Source organism: Gorilla gorilla, chromosome 13 (assembly GCF_029281585.2).
Source record: "Gorilla gorilla gorilla isolate KB3781 chromosome 13, NHGRI_mGorGor1-v2.1_pri, whole genome shotgun sequence".
Taxonomy (NCBI): Eukaryota; Metazoa; Chordata; class Mammalia; order Primates; family Hominidae; genus Gorilla; species Gorilla gorilla.
Genome location: NC_073237.2, coordinates 36,146,812 through 36,167,715, shown reverse-complemented (window position 1 = coordinate 36,167,715; position 20,904 = coordinate 36,146,812). Strand labels below are relative to the sequence as shown.

The window sequence follows — 20,904 nt, the reverse complement described above, 5'->3', positions numbered from 1 at the left end:
TTTCTAGGAGGTACTGAAAGAAGGGCATGGAAATAGTTTCCTTTACCTCCTGGAGAGATTTGGCAATTAATTTCTCCCAGTCCTACAAAAGAAGGGATGTTGATTTTACTTGCCGATAGCTTGGGGTCTGAGTTGGTGAGCCATACAAGGTCTATGAAGGAAACAGAAGGGAAGAAGGTTTTTGAGGGAAGAGGAAGAAATAGAGGGAAGAAGAGAGATGAAGGGACCCAGGGAGAAGAGAGAATGAGCGAGAGAGAGAGAGTCATGAAAGGAAACAGAGAAGGAGCATTTCCTCATGTTAAAAGGAGACCAGTAGAGGTACACTGGTAGGGGAGAGTATAAATTGATCCTGAAAGCCCAAAGGAAATTGATCAAGAAGGGAAAGACCAGTGAGAGAAAAACTCAGAACGGACTACTAAAGAAAAGATTATCTGAAGGTCTGGAAGCCAAACGATAGGGGAGTCATTCTGTACCAGCCACCAGCCCTGATTAGAGCAAGATCCTCTCTCTCCTACTTCCAAAGCCTTCGTCAGTTGAGCCTCCCCTCTTGCACCAGCAACTAACATCTCATAGATTGACCACCCGGCAAAAATGAAGACTATTTATTCCACAATTCTTTTTTCAGGATGTCAGCAATATTGTGCCCCATGGACAACCCATTTTTAAGATACCCTGTTTGCCTATAAGAGCAAGAATGAGCAGTGGGCTCATCTGTACTGAGGTGGAATGGACCTGACTTGAAAAAAACTTCAGGATCCATAAATTCATAAATTATATCATGATAACCCCAACAAATAATAAATATGTCAGTTGTCCTATGCATAACCATATATACAAAGGATACTATACTACTCAAAGTGGACAAATGATGACTTGTAATTTTTTTTTTTTTAACTTGGGAAACTTTTAGGTTGAACTGCCAAGAGAACTAATGCTTCACTCTTGAAAACTTCTCTATACCACCTGCTAAAGCTTTTCTATGTTCCATGTTGCTCCAAACTCTATTCTGACCTGTGTCATGATGGTCGCTTTGACTTCAAACTTTTAATTCTAACTTCAGAGATATCTTAGGATCCTTCCCTAAGATACCTAGATCCACTTTAAGAACAGTGCCTTAGTCACTGTTTAACATGGATATTCAGTCTTGTGAGACAGACTCTTAAATGCTTTGTCATTACTCGTAGTTACATTCCCTCACATCAGGGTGTGGCCTGACAGAGGCACACAGGTTTAGATCTTGGTGGTAGAAACACATATTCAAACAAATTTGCACCAGAGAGTCCTACGTATTTAGCAAGCTTTATACCTAGAATTATACCTATACCTGTACATCAAACCAGCTCTGAGACAGATGAGTTTATTTCTTGAGTTTCTCACCTCTAATGAGTTTCTTACCTCTGAAAGTAAATAATGCCTTACCTTAGGGTAGCTTCTTCCTTTAGTCTCATATGCCACTTTGTCTGCAATGTGGTTGATGCTGGGGTTTTGTAAATCAACTAGATATTCAGTGATACGAGCATTCCGTGAATGCTATCTGAGCAGAATTTAGTAACCTGCTGTGGCATCATCAACAATCTTTGTGCCACCATCAGAAATCTTGGTCTGTGTGCTTAAAGATTTAATGTACCCGTATAAGATACAAGTAGGATACATGTAAATCATACATCTAGATAACCTAAAACTGACTATTCCTTAATTGCCATTATTTTTTAGTGCTTAATTACTGTGTAGTTCTGGAACTATATGAGATTAAATTATTATGTAAAAAATAATTTTATACAATTAAATCCCTATATAACATGGTAATTTTAAAATAGGAATTATGTTTTATTAAAATGATAAGCATAATAAGGAAAGTCCTCTATATTATGTAAAGATGCAGAATTAGAGAATTAAAAAATATCTAAATTAGAAGGGACTTTAAAATCTTTAGGCAAAGATAAATCCCAGCTTACTCTTTTTGCAGCCATGCTTAAATTCAGCCAGGAATAGTAACATCACAAGTTTTTAAAGACACTCGTGACATTTCCATTGTATTCAAAACAATATTTGAACTGTTACCATCTATCCTTGGGTTGAGATCCAACACTACTGCTTTGCTACATAGGAGACTTTTATTCACAAAATCTCACTATAGTCAAATCTCAAAACAAACAAATAAAAAATAAATTTGGCACATAGTCCTTTCTATACTCCTAATAAGATACCTTTAGATTTGAAATTTTAAAATGAAACTAAAGAGTTGTCTTTTATTCCTTGCTAAGTGACAAATACCCCTAGAGACAGAGGTGTACATTCCTATAATTCTTTGAGAAAAAAAATCCACCTTAATTTAAGATGACAACATATTATTCAAGAAGATAACCATGCAATTGCCCAGTGAAGGTAATTATAGACTACAATATAGAAAATTAATATTTGCTAAGCAATTGAGAATTTCATATGTTAAGCTGTCATAACAGTGGGTTTTGTTATAAGATGTTATAAATTAATGGACAGACTTTGGACTTGGTGTTAAAAGGTCATAAATTAATTTTCTAATTTGGCAACCATCTTGCTGGTGACTAAGGACAAGGCACGTAATTACTTTCCTCCATCATCTATTGAAATATGAACACTCTCAGATTTTAAAAAGACAGTTTGAATTATATATTAAATAAGTCAATTTGTGTTAATACATGAAGTACAGATTAGAAAACAAAATATTCACCTGCACATGATCTATGTAGAATCTACCTTTTAGGGTTATGTAATCTTTTTGTGCATGCTTTTTTTAAATTTCTTTTTTCCTTAAAATGGATGTAGTAATGGTACTTACTTGTTTGAGTTGTTATGAGAAATAATTAAGACGATGCTTATAAATCACTTAGCAAAGTACTTGACACCTACTAGTCCTTACTGAATATTACTTTTTTTTGTCTAGCTTATGTAGTTCTATTGGTTCCAAAACAAACTGCAGAGTTAAAAATTACAAAAGATCTATTATAGCTTCAATGACACAGAGAAGAGAAATGAGTCAGAATGGACATCCAAATTGAATTTGAATCAACAATTCCCAGCTGGTATTTTAAAATAGAAAGAAAGAAACAAATGGACAAAAAAGCCAGACTAGTGGGGTATTCTTCAACACATAACTTATAAAGACAGGATACAGAAAGGCCAGTACTAATGCCTCTATTCTATTATCAGTGGTAAATTCTTTATTGGATTTTGAATCAGTTTAAGTTAACACAGTATATGTGAGAAAACTGAACTGCGTTCAGAAGAAAACATTGTAAGAACTTAAAATATGTAAGAAGAAATTTTAAAACAATGTAGAGCTTAAAAGTTTACATATGAATGTTAAAAGAATCTAGATTTTTTGATGTATAGAGAATTGAAGGATAAGTTACTAAGTTATTACATATAGGGGATTTTCCAACTATTCTCTATTTCTTTAGAACACAAAATTGAAGGCCATGAACTTCAATTTTCAGTAAGAGACATTTCCTGGGAGTAAGAGCAACTAAGCCTTGATAAAGCAAATGGTAGACTAACTGTATTGACTGTGTAACAAGTAAGTTTGCACTCTAAACTTAGAAGCTTAAAACACACACATTTATTCCCTATTATTTCACAGTTCCTGTGGGTTAGGAGTCTAAGCATATAGCCCAGCTGGGTTCCTGTCTCCTAAGGCTTAAATTAAGGTGTTGGCTAGAGGTACAACCCCCTGTTATCTTGCAGTCCTCTTCCTGGTTATTGGCAGAATTTAGTTTCTTGCCACTGTGAGGACCGAGACCCATTCCTGGCCAGATGGCCCTCTCCACACCATGGCAATTTGCTTCTCAAAGGCCAACAGGAGGGAGTCTCCTGCAACTTCTTGTCTCTTTCCTCTAGATCCTCTTTGAAATGGTTCATTTGGTTAGTTAAGGCCAAATGATTTTAATTAATCTTTTGATTAATTCAAAAATCAACTGATTAAGGACCCTAATTACACCTGTGCAATCACTCCACTCTTTCCACACCACATAACAAAATAATGGCTGTAATATTCTATGATATTCACAGGTACCACTCACTCTAAAGAAGAGAGGATTATGCAGGACGTGTACATGAGAAAGCAGGACTTTTGGAGACCATCTTGTAATTCTGCCTATCATCCTATCTCAAGATTTGCCTATCTGACCTAAAATAATATCACTTTCTATTTAATTATTGGGTTTATCCCCAAATATGAGATAGGTTAAAATCTCATTTATTTCTCTCGAAAGTATTTACAGAACATTTTCTCACATGCCACCCCGCATGGAGGAGTCATAGCCACGTATGTAGTGTGGTTGAAGCAATGCCACATGACCACAGCTGCTTAAAAATATCTTCCCTGGTTTGCAATCAAACCTGGCATTAGCTTCAACTTACTCTGTAGCATTTAGCTTTAGAAATGTACCCAATTCTTAATGATCAGATTAATCAGTTGGCTAAGATGGGTTAAAAAGGAGTAATTCAAATTCAAAGTTGATATCACTCTTTCATAGGAATTTTCGGTATGACTGGATTGACATTGCAAGCATCTATATATGTATGTCTCCTACAGTAATGAATACTTTTATGATTATTATTTGTTGCTTAAAATGACCTACAATGGATGAAACTCTTTCTAATAGTGAGGATAATTTTCGAGATATACCACGAGCTCTCATTACAGTTCTGCTGTGAAGTAAAAAAAAAAAAAAAAAAAAAAGACGAAAAAATCTTTAGCCATCAAATCATCTCTGTAATAAAATATAAAGCTAAAATGGCTCATTTGGATATTTAAACTTTATATTTACATAGATGTCATTTAAGATTGATTTTGAAAAGCACAGCTTTTCTATAAAGTCTCATATTTTTCGCTATGCCCTCTATTAAACAGGACTGCCAAATAGTGACAATGGTTTAAATGGTAAAACCATAAATAATGTAGGTTTCAGGAAAAAAGGGGGTACAATTGATCTGTCTATTCTAATTAGGGGTACTAATTTAATACAAAGGTATCTGTACATAAAAATATTATCTCTTAATAAAAGAAATACATGGCTTTAAAACGCATTATTTTTTAACTTAATATAAATCCATAAAGGCAAACTGAATTGTAAAAGTCATCTATTACAATATTTCATTCAAGGCTTGAGTCATTTCTGAAATATTCCTGTTAGCTAGTCATTCAGCCCATGTTTGCATGTCATCGGTGACTGGAAACTCCCCACTTCCCGAATCATCTCACACTGAAGTTAGGCAACAGGGCATGCTATGGAAAAGCATGGGTTTTGGGAATGGGACACACTGGATTTGTATTCTAGCTCGGCCACACACACTGAGTACCTTTAGTAAAAACAGTGGTACAGCTCTTCATCTATAAAATGTGAGTGATAATCTCTTCCTGTGATAGTTTCATGTGTCAACTTGGTTGGCTAGTTATTACTTAAACACTAGTCTAAATGGTATTGTAAAGGTATTTTACATATGTGGTTAACAACTACTGTCCTTGACTTTAAGAAGAGTGCCCTCACAATGTGGGTGGGACTTGTCTAATCAGTCTGAAGGCCTTAAGAGCAAAAACTGAGGTTTCCTAGAGAAGAAGAAATTCTGCCTCAAGGCTGCAGCATCAACTCCTGCTAAGTTTCCAGCCTGATGGCCTGACCTACAGATTTAAAACTCAGGATGACAATATCAAATCCTGGCAAAGTTTCCAGCCTGCCAGGCTGCCCTACAGGCTTTGAATTACCAGCCCCACAATTGTAAGAGCTAATTCCTTAAAACAAATATATTCATATATGTGTATGTACACAACAACACAACACACACACACACACGCACACACTCATATATCTTACTGGTTTTGTTTCCCTGGACAACCCTGATGGATACATCACCTCTTCTGAGGATAAAAAGGCACATCACTCACAGGGATACCTCTTCTGAGTATAAAAAGGATAAATCTGACGCCCCCATAGCTCCTTTCTAAATGTTGTCTGGAAATTATCTTCCTATAGCCCCTCCTGTTAGTCAGAATTCTAATACTGTGAATGTAATACATGATTCTAAACTAGATTTGGTACCTGTGCTGTAAATTATATGATAGGGACAGTGGACAAATTTCAAAATGGATTGTAGATTAGATAAAAGTAGAATAGATAGAATTTAATAAATGTACTGTATTTGTGTAAGAAGATATTTGTGCTTTTAGGAATATACATTAAAGTATTAAAGAGTAAAGGGGCATGACACATGCAACTTCTCAAATGGATCTGAAAAAAATATGCTCTAACTTGAGAAATTTAAAGCAAATATGATAAAATGTTACAAACTGGTGATTCTGGATAAAGGGGATACAGGAATTCTTTGTACTATTCTTGAAACTTTTCTGTATGTTTAAATTTATTTCTAACACAATGTTTTAAAAATGGCAAAAGAAAAAGAAAATGACATAAATAGGCCCAAACAAAAGTAGAGGTCTTATTACCACCTTTCTGAAAGCACCTCACCTGACTTGCTGTATGCTTTGGTTAGGTTTAAAGTCTCATAAACATAAACATGCCTGCTCCTTATACCCTGTCACATTCAAAGAGACACATTCAAAGTGGGGGCCAGAATCTGAGATGATAAGGATGGAGTCTGAAGATACAGAAACACCTACTAATTTTTTCATCACTGAATGATTTGAATGATTTAATATTAGTTTTAAAAATGGATGTTAACTAAAAACATTGAAACTAAGTATGCCTTTTCTTTAATATACTCACTATGCATCATTTCAAGATGCTTCCGAAGTTCTACCTTGCTAAAGCTTTCTCTTTAGTGAAATGAGACACAAAGATAACCCAAAAGATCCCCATTTGATGAAGTACCCCCAGAGGGCCATTTACTTTGGGATTTTGTAAGGAAGTTGTCATCCAAATGTAGTACATTACTTGAATAGTAAAATGTTTCACAAAGAAAGAACTTCACTCAGAGGATTCCTACAAGAAAGTTACAATTTTCAAGTGATTTTTTCTGCCATCTTCTCTGATGCAACTAATTGTGACCCTCTAATGGACAAAGGCCACTTAAATCCTGCTCTCTGTTTCCAGGGCAAACCCAGAATTTCCCAGATTTCTCTCTCCAAATTCCATTTCCTAGAAAGCATACATTCGCTTAGACACCCTACAATTTCAAATCAGTTAACAGAAAATTGACAAGACAAGAATTTGCCTTCTTTCTTTTCTGTCTCAGAGTTCTTCTCTTTGGTTATACACCTGTGGATTATCTCATTTTTTTCCTAATATCGAATGCCATCCTTGATATTTGGACATCCTAATGCAGAGGCAGTTAAACCAGAAAGCCAAAACCCAAATTGGGTTAATATTCTTGCTCTGTGCCTCTTCAGAAAATACAGAGACTTAGGTAAGAATGTTTGTTACTGCTGGCGAATATTCTCCCATTTCAGCCACTCCTGGTCCCTTGTGCCCTGAGTAAGCTATGACCAGTATTAATGCCCATGTCAAGGTAGCATGTACATCATTATTCCACATCTCAGGACAGTTGTGGACATCTGAACATAATACACTAGCTGTGCCCCGCTGTACATCTATCTTGGGCAAACCTGTCACCAAAGTACAGAGGAAAAGTTAAAGAACTTTGTTACTCATGGTTCCAGGGTGCAGGGAGAAACTAAAGCATGAATTCTTCTTCCATGTTTCCACACAGTGCAATAATGTCCTGTTTGTGTAGGCCGAGGAGGATGAGCAAGAAAACATTACCTTTGTAACTATGTCTTTTCTGCTATAGCAATGCAGTTTTGAGATTGTGTGATTATTTCAGGATTAAAATACTCCAGAACAATGTCTCTCATTTTGTTTTGTTGTTGTTGTTCTTGTTAAAGTGTTTAAATCCATTACAATACCACCATTTTCTTTTCTGTCATTCACCTCTGAAATCTTTTCCAGTCTTCATTTAATTATCTTACACATAGCTGCCAAATTCAACTTTCCTCACTTATTCCTTTGCTTAGGGCAAAACAAAACACAATAAAATAAACTTCTAATCACAAACATTCACACCCAGAATGAATTTCAAACTATTTTATCTGGGTTGTAGTTTTCTCTGGAATTTGCTACAGCTACCCGTCTAGTAACATTCCTCCTGTACTTTCATATTCACTTTCCACCTCGTTCCTGACATGTATTGCCCTCTACACATCATTCTGTGGTTTTCTACTTCGGTACCTTTGCTGCTACCAATCTGTAGCCTGCATGTCACCTTAATCTTCGCCTGACAAAATCCCACCAATCCTGAGCCCAGCTTCAACTCAATGTTTCCTCTTTTATGAACCCTTCATGAACACCACAAATGGACTTTCTTCGTACGCCAAATTTCTAGAGTAGTTCCTATATGGCTACATGAACCCCTACTCCTGGAGGTCCCAGTTTCCTTCCAGGGCATGGAGCCTAGCACAGCATCTAACAGCAGGAGCTCCAGATTCAAATCAACCAAGTTCAATTCTTGGCTCCTCCATTTCCTGGCTCAGGACATGAGAAAGCTACATATTAATCTCTCGGAGCCTTAGTTTTCTCACTGATAAAATGGGGATTTTAATTGGTATTGATTCATAGACGAGGATTAAATTAGTTTCTATTATGAGAAAGTACTCAGAATAATGCCTTACAACATAGTATCCACTATTTAAAGGTCAATATCAGAGTTATTTGTGCATACATACATCCACACAGCCACACACACAAACACATAATTCTTTGCATATAGGCACTTTAAAAATGTAGGTCAGGCAAATATCAAATAAAACTAGGTAGCTTTTGAAGATGTGCTCTTGATTTTCTGTAGCCATTCCTCTAATGCGCTGATGAATCTGGGTAAACTAATCTTTGAGAGGATGATGTCTGGTTAACAAATTCTTTGGCTAAAGATAGATGCAATTTTGAACTACATTAGAAGAGTACCACAATCTGTGATGGTATCTGGAGTAAGGAATAGAAAAGCTTATAAGGCAGACACTCAGGGTCATGCAGAAGAACCTGGTGAACCTAGAACAGAGTTTCCATGACATAACAAAGAAGATAAAACACCACCATCCAGGTTTTCAGGTAATTGCATTTATTGATTCAGGTGGTCTCATAAGAAAGTCAATTGGTAGGAAACTAGAGGTCTTACATTTTATTCTTGACCCTGTCAATGGGTCCATTTGAGTATAAAACAATTTCTAAAACTACAGTGATAATTTTTCCTGGATGTTTTTCTGATTTGTAAAATGATTTATATCAAATTACATAAGAGTATAAAATTAAATCACATTATTATGCTTTTCATCAATTGCCTTTACCAAAAGAATTAAAAGTACATGAGGTCAGGACCACAGAACCACTGAATAAATATTTTTCTGTCTATTAAACTAGAACATGCTGTAGACAACACAATGTCTTTATTAGACAGTACACCGCAGTATTTGGAAAAGCAATTATTAGATTACTTTATTCTTCAGTTGAGTGTCATCTAAATGGAGGAATAAATTTTTTAAATCCACAGTTTGGTATACAAGTCTTGAGGGATTTTTCTCTGCTGGCCTTTCTAATCTCATCTACTCACTTTGGCAGTGGTCATACTGAAGAATTCACATTTCTCAGAATGCACGCTGTTCTTCCTGGACTCCCTCTCTGCACATGCATAACCTCTTTTTCTCTCCTGTTATAGCAAACTCTTACACATCCTTCAAGTTCCACTTCAGAACTATCACCTTCTCCCTTTTTCTAGATTTTTGTGAGCAGAGTTAAACATGTCAATTTCTTGTGTTTCCATAATGTCTTAATTATACCTCTATTTTCCTACTACTGTAATTACTTATATACACATCTGCTTCTTGATTTAACTGGTAGGTCCCAGAGGACTGAGATATGGATTGATTCATCTCTAGGTCCATTGTTTCCAGTACAAAATAGGTCTTCAATAAATATGATTTCAGTGAGTGCCTGAATGAACTTCTGTCATTTTTCTCAATGGAACATTAAGCTTTCTGTCTATATAAATTTCCTATAGATTGAATACATCTCATCTTTATATAAACTAAATCTGTTTTAATTTTCACTTAAATGTCACATTATAAATGATAACACAAATTTCCATTTCTACTTTTGAGGACACTTTCTTCTTTCATTCTAAATTCTCCCTAAAATTACTCAGAGGTTTTATGGACAGAGTAGCATTTCTCAAGCTTTTTATACTATGACCTTAAGTTTCACAGCAAGGAAAACTTTTCTAAACTTCAGGAATGGCTTTTGAATCAATAATTTCCCCCACCAAATGTTCTCTGCTAATCAAAAAGTATTCCCACATCCACCACAAAAGACTTTGCTAGATTATTTCCTTTTCCCCAATTTCATCAGCGTAGCCATTCATCCATTCATCCAACCATTCATGAGTCTATGCATTCATGTAGCCAACAATTGCTACTTAAATACTGATTGTCTAACAGGCACTGAACTCAGGGCTGGAGATCTAAAGATGACAAAGGTAGAGGACTTGCCCTCACAGAGCACATAGTCCACAGAAGACAGGAAGGTCAGTAACAGCAACCACAACAAATAATAACGCAATGAGTTAAGTACCACTAGAGAAATGTGTAAGGTGCAATGGATAAAATCCAGGCAGGAAAGCAGGGATTCTCAGATAGTTTGTAAATAAAAATCTGAAATTACTTCAAATGCCATACCTTTAAAAGGTTCTGAAGATACCCTGGCACTACCCCAGATCATCCTTTTCACTGAGTTCGGCAAAGTGACAGAAACAATGTCCTGCCCTCTTTACGGTATCTCTCAGTTGTTCTCAATTATTGTTGGGAAGCATTTTATTTGAATACCAAAGAGCCCTTTCCCCTTCAGTCAGCCTGTGGGGTGATAGAAATATGGGAGCTGAGCCTATCAGTGCTTGTATCAAGCAGCTGAAAAACTTGTAGCCCATGAGTCATGGCTCTTTTCATGTGTTTCCAGATCAGTGGGAGGAGGCCTTTGGCTGGCAGCACTAGCAATCTAGCACCTATGATGATCACTTGGGGAAAGAAAGACACTAAAGCCACCAGGAGAGCTATACTGTCCTCCCACCTCCCTAAAGTATGCATATGCCCAATGCGACCACCAGGCCATGCCTCAAAATAGTGTGAGAGCCAAAACCCACATTTTCAAAATAAGGAACAAATAAATTAAGCTCCTACCACCCACCTCCCTTATGTGCAGCTAAGGAAAATCAAATGAAATAAACAAGCAAATTAGCAGCTGGTATATGAGCTGCAGATCATGACTGAATATGTTTTGAAGGCTCTGCCAACTAGTTCTTCCTGAATCGAATTTGTGCTTGTTGGGAAAATAGTAATTAGTAATCATACTACTAATATTAATATCTAATATCTATTGAAAGCTTACTGTGTACCAAACATCATGCTTACAATGTACAGGCATATCCTATTTAAGCGTTACAAAACTCATGAGTTTCTTCTATAATCCAGACTCTACAGATGAGGACTTGAGATTCAGAGAGACTAAATCATTTGCCAAAGTTTACTCAAACAGTGGGTGGCTGAGCAGAGCCTATGTCTATTAACATCTTCAGCCTATTACTCTTAAAATACTTTCCTAACAATAAAGGAAAATAGTAATATAGGATCATCAGAAGCATGAGCATTCTTTCCTATCATCAGTTATTAAGCAACCCATACATTCCTGTGATGTTCTTGGAATTCAAGAACATAGTCCTCTTGATCTAGAGTTATTTCCCCCTTGCTCTGTATTTGTAAGAAAAAAGTAAAAAAAAAAACAAAAACTTAGAACTTTGTTATTTAATCACAGTGTAGAAAATAATTGTTTTATTGTTTCTAATTTGTATAGGCAATGTTTTAGTCAAATTACTACCTTTACATATATTCACTTATAAATGACTTTTTCCCACTAAGACATTAGCTTTAAATTAGTTAACATAATTTAGAAAGACTTCCATATTTATAGAGGACAAATATTTTCACTGTCTCTACTACACAGTCTAAAGGATGCCCAGTGAAAACATACAGAGCTTTGTAAATAATTAAGAAGTAAAAAAACTAAGCATTTTCCATGTAACAAGCATTACTCTTTCTCAGAAATAACATAGAATTTGTAAATGGCACATGATAGAATAACTTCAAAATATTAAACTAAAGACACTTGGACATAAAGTGATTTAAGCAGCTTCTACCATTTTCAAATCTGAATTGGAAATCTACCAAGAATCAGCCTTCTAAGATGACAATGGTTTCCAGTGGGCCAATAAATAGACCAAGGAAAAGCCTTCTTGTGGTATTCTGAATGGTGAAGAAGGAAGTCAAACGTGGCTGTACCCACTGTGATGCCTTAAGCATTTGAGGGAATTAGAAAGGACAAAGACATCTCCAAAAATAGCCTCCAAAGCTTTCTTACTCAAAATGTACACTTTGGTTAGCACCATTTCTGTGACCTAGGAATTTGTTAGAAAATAGAAAAACAGTCCTTATCTCAGGCTTTCTGAATTAGAATCTGCACTGTAACAGAATGCCCAAGTGATTTCTAAGCACATTGAGGTTTGAATACCACGTCTCCAAAACACCTCATCGGAATCTGTTGTAAATGCTTGCCAAGCAGCAAGGGCTGATGCCAGCTTAAAACAATTCCAGTCAACTATGACCTTTCCTGCATCCTTACTTCTTCCCCATGTCATCCACTCACCATTTTCATGGCTGCAGCCTTAATACAAGCTACCCCCATCTTTAATATGGGCTATTTTAGTAACCTTCTAACTGTTCTCTCCCCTTTGCCTACTGACCCCATGCTGTCCATACTCCACATAGCAGCCAGAGGAACCTTGACAACAGGGAGAACAGATCGTGTTCCTCTTATGCCAAAAATACTTTAGGGGCCTCCCTTTGCACTTAGCATAAAATCAAGTATCAAAGCACAGCCTATGAACTCTAGCTGAACCTTTGTCTCACATGTCTCTTTCTCTTGTTCTTTCTTCTCCTTGAACATGCTGAGCTTATTCCTGCTTCAGAGCATTTGCAGCTGCTAAATCTCCCATATCGTCACAAGGCTTTCTCCTTCTCAACAGTCAGGTTTCAACTTGAATATCGCCTCCTGAAAGATACCTCCCTAAAGACTCTCTTCCATGTTTCCCTGAAATTACTTTGTTAACTCAATTTACAAATCATTAGATATTTTATTTGAATAGATTGTGTTAAACAACCAAAATTGCCTTTAATATTGCCTTTCTTCCTTTTTTAATTCCCTTTATTCTTTTTTTCCCTATTCTGCCCTTGAACCTCAACTTCAACAAACTACAAGCCTTATAAAAACAACTTTCACAAGAATTGTTCTGACAGTCATTGCAGTGGTATTGGCCCAGTAATCATGAGCAGAGGACTAACAACAAAAATAATCTCCTACCTCACCACCAGCAAGTTTTACAGCAGCCAATGAGGAAAATTACTAACTGAACCAATCTCCAAGGACAGGTACCCCCATCTTCTCCTCACCCTATAAAATCCCACCCCTGCTTTAACTTGGAGAGTCACCCAGTCTTCAGGTGCTCCCAGTGCACATCAGCTGAATAAAGCTCCCAGCTCATTTTGAGTCACTTAAATTATTACCTTTTGACCTTATCTATTTTTTAGTTCCCTCTATTAGAATGTAAGCTCCATATATACTTACGACAATGCTTCTCCCATAGGTTTTCAATAAATATCTGTGGGCTGATTTGTTTTTAAAAAGAAAACCACATAGTTCCTCATATCCAACATAATTATTTCTTGCGTATTGTATAAGCTGACCACACGGCCCCTTGTTCCTTAGAAGAGATTCTTTATTTCTTACCCAAGAGTTATCTTGTTGTTGAATGCAGCCTCAATAAATAAAGTTACTTATTGTCCTATTTACACTGGTTTTAGGGCTGTAGTATCCACCAAATCCTGCCAATGGCAAAAGCAAAGTGGTCCTTCTGTAAAGACAAATGGAATAGAGCTAAAATTTACTCATACTTCAAAAAGAAAGCCACGGAAACTCTCTGGAAGCTTTCACTCAGGGAAAAGGGTCCCTTAGTATTTTGGTAACCAAATAGTAGTGAGCATTATTCCCAAAGTCCGAAAATGCCCAGGAAAGCTATGTGGCAGGTCATGGAGGACTGGCAAAAGAAAATTCCAAGCTACCAACCAGGGGAAGGAGAACCCTAGCTTGAATTCTGCCATGCAACTTTTATCCATTTTGTGTTTGCTTACTATTTCATCTGATTAATTCTTCTATCAGAGAATATTGGGATTGTTATGACTTTGGGCAACTAATGGTCCCATAAAATCCAGGGAAGAAAAGAAATACAAACAGTAAAACCAAGACTTAAGCCCTTAGCAATAGCTGTACCTAAATGAGTGATTCTGGTATCTTTATTCAGAGAGTAAATCTGAAGAAAACCTTGTAGTCTTCAGACATGTCAGTCTATCAAAGGCCAGATACTAGGGCTAGAACTAATTTCCATAGCAAATTTACCAGACACAGCAATATTCCCCTGCCTAGAGAGCAATGGACAAAAGAGGAACTCCCCTTTCCTCCAGATAGAAAGCCACACATAATGGCACAGACTGAGCAGGGACAGACTTAAGAGACCATTATATCAACCAGAAGAAGAGAAGATGGGGAGAATTGGATATATTTGAGAGCTAAAATGGAGTTATAATTAATATTTACTGTAGATGATGACATCTATGGACATATTTTTTGAATAATTGCTACTGTATTACCTCAGTAACCTAAGCACACAAAACTAATTCTAACCATATCAAAATAATGTTTCCTGGTGACAAATTTATTCCTAATCATTCTCTCCTCTCTTTTAACACTATACGTTATACAAACCTCTATTCTATTATTCCAAGACCCATTTCTGATAGTAATTTTAAAAAAGTAACCCAGGTCCACTTATGAGCACATATTTTTTTGCTTCTGGAAATTTAAAATGCATGGCTAATGTTTGGGTTAAACTGACATCAAGATATATTTGATAGCATATTCTAATTTTCTCACTGAATTCATAAATAACTTGGAAATTCCCCTCATTTTAAATTAGGAGAAAACTACATCATGCATAATGCTATCTGAACTGTGAAAATTGAAGATTTTCTTCCATTTACCTTTTAAAATTGGATTTATCTATCAATTATTTCAACCCTCCAAGACAAATTCACACACAGTTTCAGTAGAATGTGATTTCTTTGTAGGCTATTCTTGCTAAACCAAACTGATTCATAAGATAAAGTGTGGCTAAATAAGTTCCACATAGAGAAGTCAGAAGTGGCAGCAGAATAGCTTGCTTTTTCCTAAATGACTCCTTTTACCAACACCCCACATGATAGGGTGCTTCTTTCTTCCAACCAACTTCAGGAAGAAGATATCCCAGTTACTACTGGTAACTTTTCTCAGGGTGGGTCATCACAAAAGTAGCTATGCCATTGGCTATTCTCAAATGTATTCAAAGCAGCTTTAGCACAATCTCTAAAACTAATTAAGTTAGGTGTTCACAAGTACTTAGAAAGTTCCTCCTCATTCAGCAGTAGGGTAAGCCTTTAATGATTTCCTGTCAGTATGAGTATCTTCATCTCCGTCTTAAGTCATGTCTGTTTCTAGTTCAGAATGCTGGTCTTGTCTACTCTAAAATCCATTTTTGTTTTGTTTTGTTTTGGGACAGAGTCTCACTCTGTCGCCCAGGCTGGAGTGCAGTGGTGCTATCTCGGCTCACTGCAAGCTCCGTCTCCTGGGTTCACGCCATTCTCCTGCCTCAGCCTCCCGAGTAGCTGGGACTACAGGCACCCGCCACCACGCTTGGCTAATTTTTTGTATTTTTTTTTAGTAGAGACGGGGTTTTACCGTGTTAGCCAGGATGGTCTCGACCTCCTGACCTCATGATCCGCCCGCCTTGGCCTCCCAAAGTGCTGGGATTACAGGCGTGAGCCACCACGCCCGGCCCTAAAGTCTATTTTCTAAGTATACCAAGTCAAACCTAATCACTCTACCCTCTTCACAGCCTTTTAAATGCCAGCCTCATCAGTCTTCAACTCAAAGACTTCTTTTGCTGGCCTCATCCTCCTTTATACAACCTATATCCTTTCTACCTTTTTAACACTCTTAACTCTTACACTCCTCCTATAGGTCACCGAGAGCACAAGAAGGTGTCTTCTGTCAAAGAACTAGGCATATTATCTCTTACAGCCTTAACATGGTGAGGCAAAACACTTAAGTATATGCAGTGTTAAACTATCCTAAGGCACTATAAAAAACAAAGTTGAAAATTCAAAGTCAACATGTTCAAGAACTACCAGGTAATGTGAATATCATGTAAGAAACTAATTTCAAGAAGTTAGAGATCCACCTTTAATGTTTTTTCTATCTTTATGTAATAGGGAATCATAATTATTTTACCCAAGGAAATAAAACAATGAAGGGAACATTCAAGCTTGACCTGATCCTGTTGTGATCAGAGAATCAAGTAGAGCAAAATTAGAAAAGTAGTGGTCTGTGAAACCACAATCATTTGATCTGGAGTTCTGGCTCAACCCTTAATATGGCACTTTGGGTCAGTTACTTAAACTCTCTGAGATTTAATTTTGATTTATACAAAATTAACATAATAGTACTTACCTCAGAGAGCTTTTGAAGATGAAAGATAAAATATGCAAAGTACCCACTGCTTGGCTATGAGTCAAGGGGATTTGACTATCTAAGAATTTCTGAAATCTTCATATCAGGAGCCTTGTACGTTTTGATTTCTGAGATGATGATGCTATAGGCTTCTTTAATTTTGGCCTAGCTTAATTTCTAAACCAGTTTCTCACCATCCTCTCTTCATGTACACAGAGCAACAGTCAGTCAAAATGCTATGCACACGTTGCCTCCCATATGGACCACACATATTTTTTTCTTTGTCTTCTCTCATTTTTATCTTTCAGTACCATCCTTCCCTCATCTATTCTTATTAATCTAAATCCAGTTATGAAACTTTCCTTCATTACTCCATGTCTCAGTTACCTCATTTTCCTAGAAATATCTATTAGGTATGTAACCTGTCACTTGCTAACATGCCCTGCTGAGTCTTGCTCCAGGTATTTTGATGTATCAACAAAGTCAGCATGGACTAAAAAATATGTCTATCTGCCACTATACTCTTCTGATCTCCCTTCCATCTGCTGGAAAAGTCTTTGTTGGATAACACTGATATTTCAGTTAGGTACAGTTACATCCACTGGATGCTTCTCCCTCTTCATAATATCTGTGATTGTTTCAGAAACTACTTCTCGCATATTGTATTATCTAGTGATTAACTGCACCCTCCAGTTCCCAAAACTGGGCAATATTCCTGAGCTACAGGGGGATAAAATGCATCTATCCCTTTTTGTTCTTTTATATTAAAAGACAAACTCTTTATGTCCAATACCTTTTAGATGGGTGATATCTCGTTAATACTAATATTAAAGAGTTTTATGTAACATTTCCTTCTCTCTTCCTAAGATTCTGATATGAGTCAGTAGTGAAAGGAGGTGCCATGTTGGGGGCAAATTCAAGCTGCTCATCCCCTCTAATGTTCAAGGCTTAGTTATTGGGTCAGGTTTATCTACCAGTTCTCTCATTTACACACTCAAACTTCATTTTGTTTTGCTTTGCTTTGTTGCACTTTGTGATACTGCGTTTTTATACATTTAAGGTTAGTGGTAACCCTGTATCGAGCAAGTTTATTGGTGCCATTTTTCCAGCAGTATGCCCTTGCATTGTGTCTCTGTGTCCTACTTTGGTAATTCTGGCAATATATCAAATATTTTCATTGTTAATATATCTGTAACAGTGATCTGTGATCGATGCTCTATTATGTTACTATTATAATTGTTTTGGGGTGACACAAATCGTACCCACATAGGAGGCAAACTTAACCGATAAATGTATGTGTTCTGACTGCTCCATTGACTAGCAGTTCCTTATCTTTCCCCTTCTCCTAGGGCCTCCCTATTCCCTGAGACACAATCATATTGAAATTAGGCCAATTAGTAACTCTATACTGCCCTTTAACTGTTCAAATGAAATGAAGAACTGCACATCTCTCACTTTAAATTAAAAACTAGAAATAGGCCGGGTGCGGTAGCTCATGACTGTAATCTCAGCACTCTGGGAGGCTGAGGTGGGCAGGTCACCTGAGGTCAGGAGTTTGAGACCAGCCTGGCCAACATGGTGAAACCCTATCTCTACTAAAAACACACACAAAAAATTAGCTGGGTGTGGTGGCAGGCACCTGTAATCCCAGCTACTTGGGAGGCTAAGGCAGGAGACTCACTTGAACCCAGGAGGTGGAGGTTGGAGTTTGCAGTTAGCCTAGATCGTGCCATGCACTCCAGCCTGGGCAATAAGAGTGAAACTCCATCTCAAAAAAAAAAAAACAAAAAAAAAAACAAAAAAAACAACTAGAAATGATTGAGCTTAGTGAGAAAGGCATGTGGAAAGTCCAGACGGGCTGAAAGCTGGGCCTCTTAACCAAACAGTTAGCCAAGTTGTGAATGCAAATGAAAGTTCTTGAAGAAAATTAAAAGTGCTACTCCAGTGAACCCAAAAATTGTAAGAAAGCAAAACAGACTTATTGTTGATATGGAGAAAATTTTAGTGGTCTGGATAGAAGATCAAACCAGACACAAGATTCCATGAAGCCAAAGCCTAATCCAGAGCAAGACCCTGAATCACTTTAATTCTATCAAGGTAAGAAAGCTGCAGGAAAAAAAAGTTGAACACTAGCAGAGGCTGGCTCATGAAGCTTAACAAAAGCTGTCTCTATAACACAAAAGTGCAAGATGAAGCAGCAAGGGCTAATGTAGAGGCTGCAGCAAGTTATTTAGAAGATCTAGTTAAGATCATTGACAGAGATAATTACACCAAACAATAGATTTTCAATTTAGATGAAATGGCCTTATTTTGGAAGAAGGTGCCATCTAGGATTTTCATAGCTAGAGAGGAATGTCTGGCTACAAACCCTCAAAGGACAGGCTGATCCTCTTGTTAGGGGCTAATGCAGCTGGAGACTTTAAGTTGAAGCCAATGCTCCTTTACCATTTCAAAAATCCTAGGGCCCTTAAGAAATATGTTAAATCTACTCTGCCTCTGTGAACAAAACAACAAAGCCTGGATGACAGCATATCTATTTACATCATGGTTTACAGACTATTTTAAGCCCATTGTTGAGACCTACTGCTCAGAAAGAAAGATTCCTTACAAAATATTACTGTTCAGTGGCAAGTCAAATAGTCATCCAAGAGCTCTGATAGAGATTTACAAGAATAATGTTGTTTTCATGCCTATTAACACAACATTCATTCTGCAGCCCATGAAACAAGGAGTAGTTTTGACTTTTAGGTTTTATTATTTAAGAAATATATTTTGTAAGGCTACAGCTCCATAGATAGTGATTCCTCTGATGGTTATGAACAAGGTAAATTGAAAACCTCCTGGAAAAGATTCACCATTCTAGATGTCATAAAGAACATTCATTATTCACAGGAAGAGGTCAAAATAACAACCCTAACAAGAGTTTGGAAGAAGCTGATTCCAGTTCTCATGGATGACTTTGAAAGGTTACAGGCTTCAGTAGAGAAAGTAATTACAAATGAGGTAGAAATAGCAAGAGAATTAGAGGTAAAGGTAGATCCTGAAGATGTGACTAAATTGCTACAATCTCATGATCAAACCTGAATGGATGAGAAGTTGCTTCTTATGGATAAGCAAAGAAAATGGTTTCTTGAGATAAAATCTACTCTTGGTGAACATGCTGTGAACGTTGGTGAAATGACAACAGAAGATTTAGAATATTAAATAAACTTATTTGATAAAGCAGTAGCAATGTTTGACAGAATGGATTCCAATTCTGAAAGAAATTCTACTGTGGGTAAAATGCTACCATACAGCATTGCATGATACAGAGAAATCTTTTATGAAAGGAAGTATCAATTGATGTGGCAAAGTTAACTGTTTTCTTATTTTTAAAAATTGCCACAGCCACTTCAACCTTCTGAACTCATCACTCTGATCAGTCAGCAGCCATCCACATCAAGGCAAACCCCCCAGCAGCAAAAATATTGTGATTTGTTGAAGGATCACATGAAGGTTAGCATTCTTTAGCTTATTTTTAATTAAGATATGTACATTGTTTTTAGACATCATGTTACTGTACACTTAATAAACTACAGTATAGTATAAATACAATTTTATATGCACTAGAAAGCCAAAAATTTCATGTGACTTGCTTTACTGGGGTGGTCTGGAACCAAATCCTCAATATCTGCAAGGTATGTTTGTATTGTATTCTCCCAGGAGGTATGCCAGCCCTTCAAAACTGTAAACTCTGGCACCCACCCACCCACAAAGAGCCTAAAGTTTTTCCAGATATGATCTCCAGAATGAATCTAGCTTAGAAACAGTTTTAGAATACACCATATTCATAGAATTTATGGTGTTCCTTTTAGTTATTTATTTCATCATTTTATAATTTAGTCTTTTATATGTTTTTATTTTGTCTCTGCACCTAGAAAGTAAGTTATCTTAGGACAGTCGAAGGAGTATGGCAGGCCCTGAGAAACAAAGCACAGTGTTATAAGATGGCAGATATTTATAACTATCTTCTGACTGATTTTTTGAGAGAATGCTAAATGGAGTGATGGAATTGCAGAATCATTTAAAGATGTGGATGAAAGGCAAAGAATGGGCATTGAAAATGATGCAAAAGTAGTGTGCAGAAAAATTACATTTATGAATTCAGCAAAAATTTTTGAAAGAGCTAATAAATGTTCAACACTTTATTAGGCACTGGATTACATTGTAAGTAAGATAC

At 36.7% G+C, this 20,904-nt stretch overlaps 1 protein-coding gene across 1 annotated transcript in view; it reads right to left on the bottom strand.

The window, feature by feature from the left end:
* The window catches only part of LINGO2 (leucine rich repeat and Ig domain containing 2), a 349,057-nt gene that overhangs the window by 313,161 nt on the left and 14,992 nt on the right, over positions 1-20,904 (bottom strand). The gene's annotated exons all lie outside the window — the stretch shown is intronic.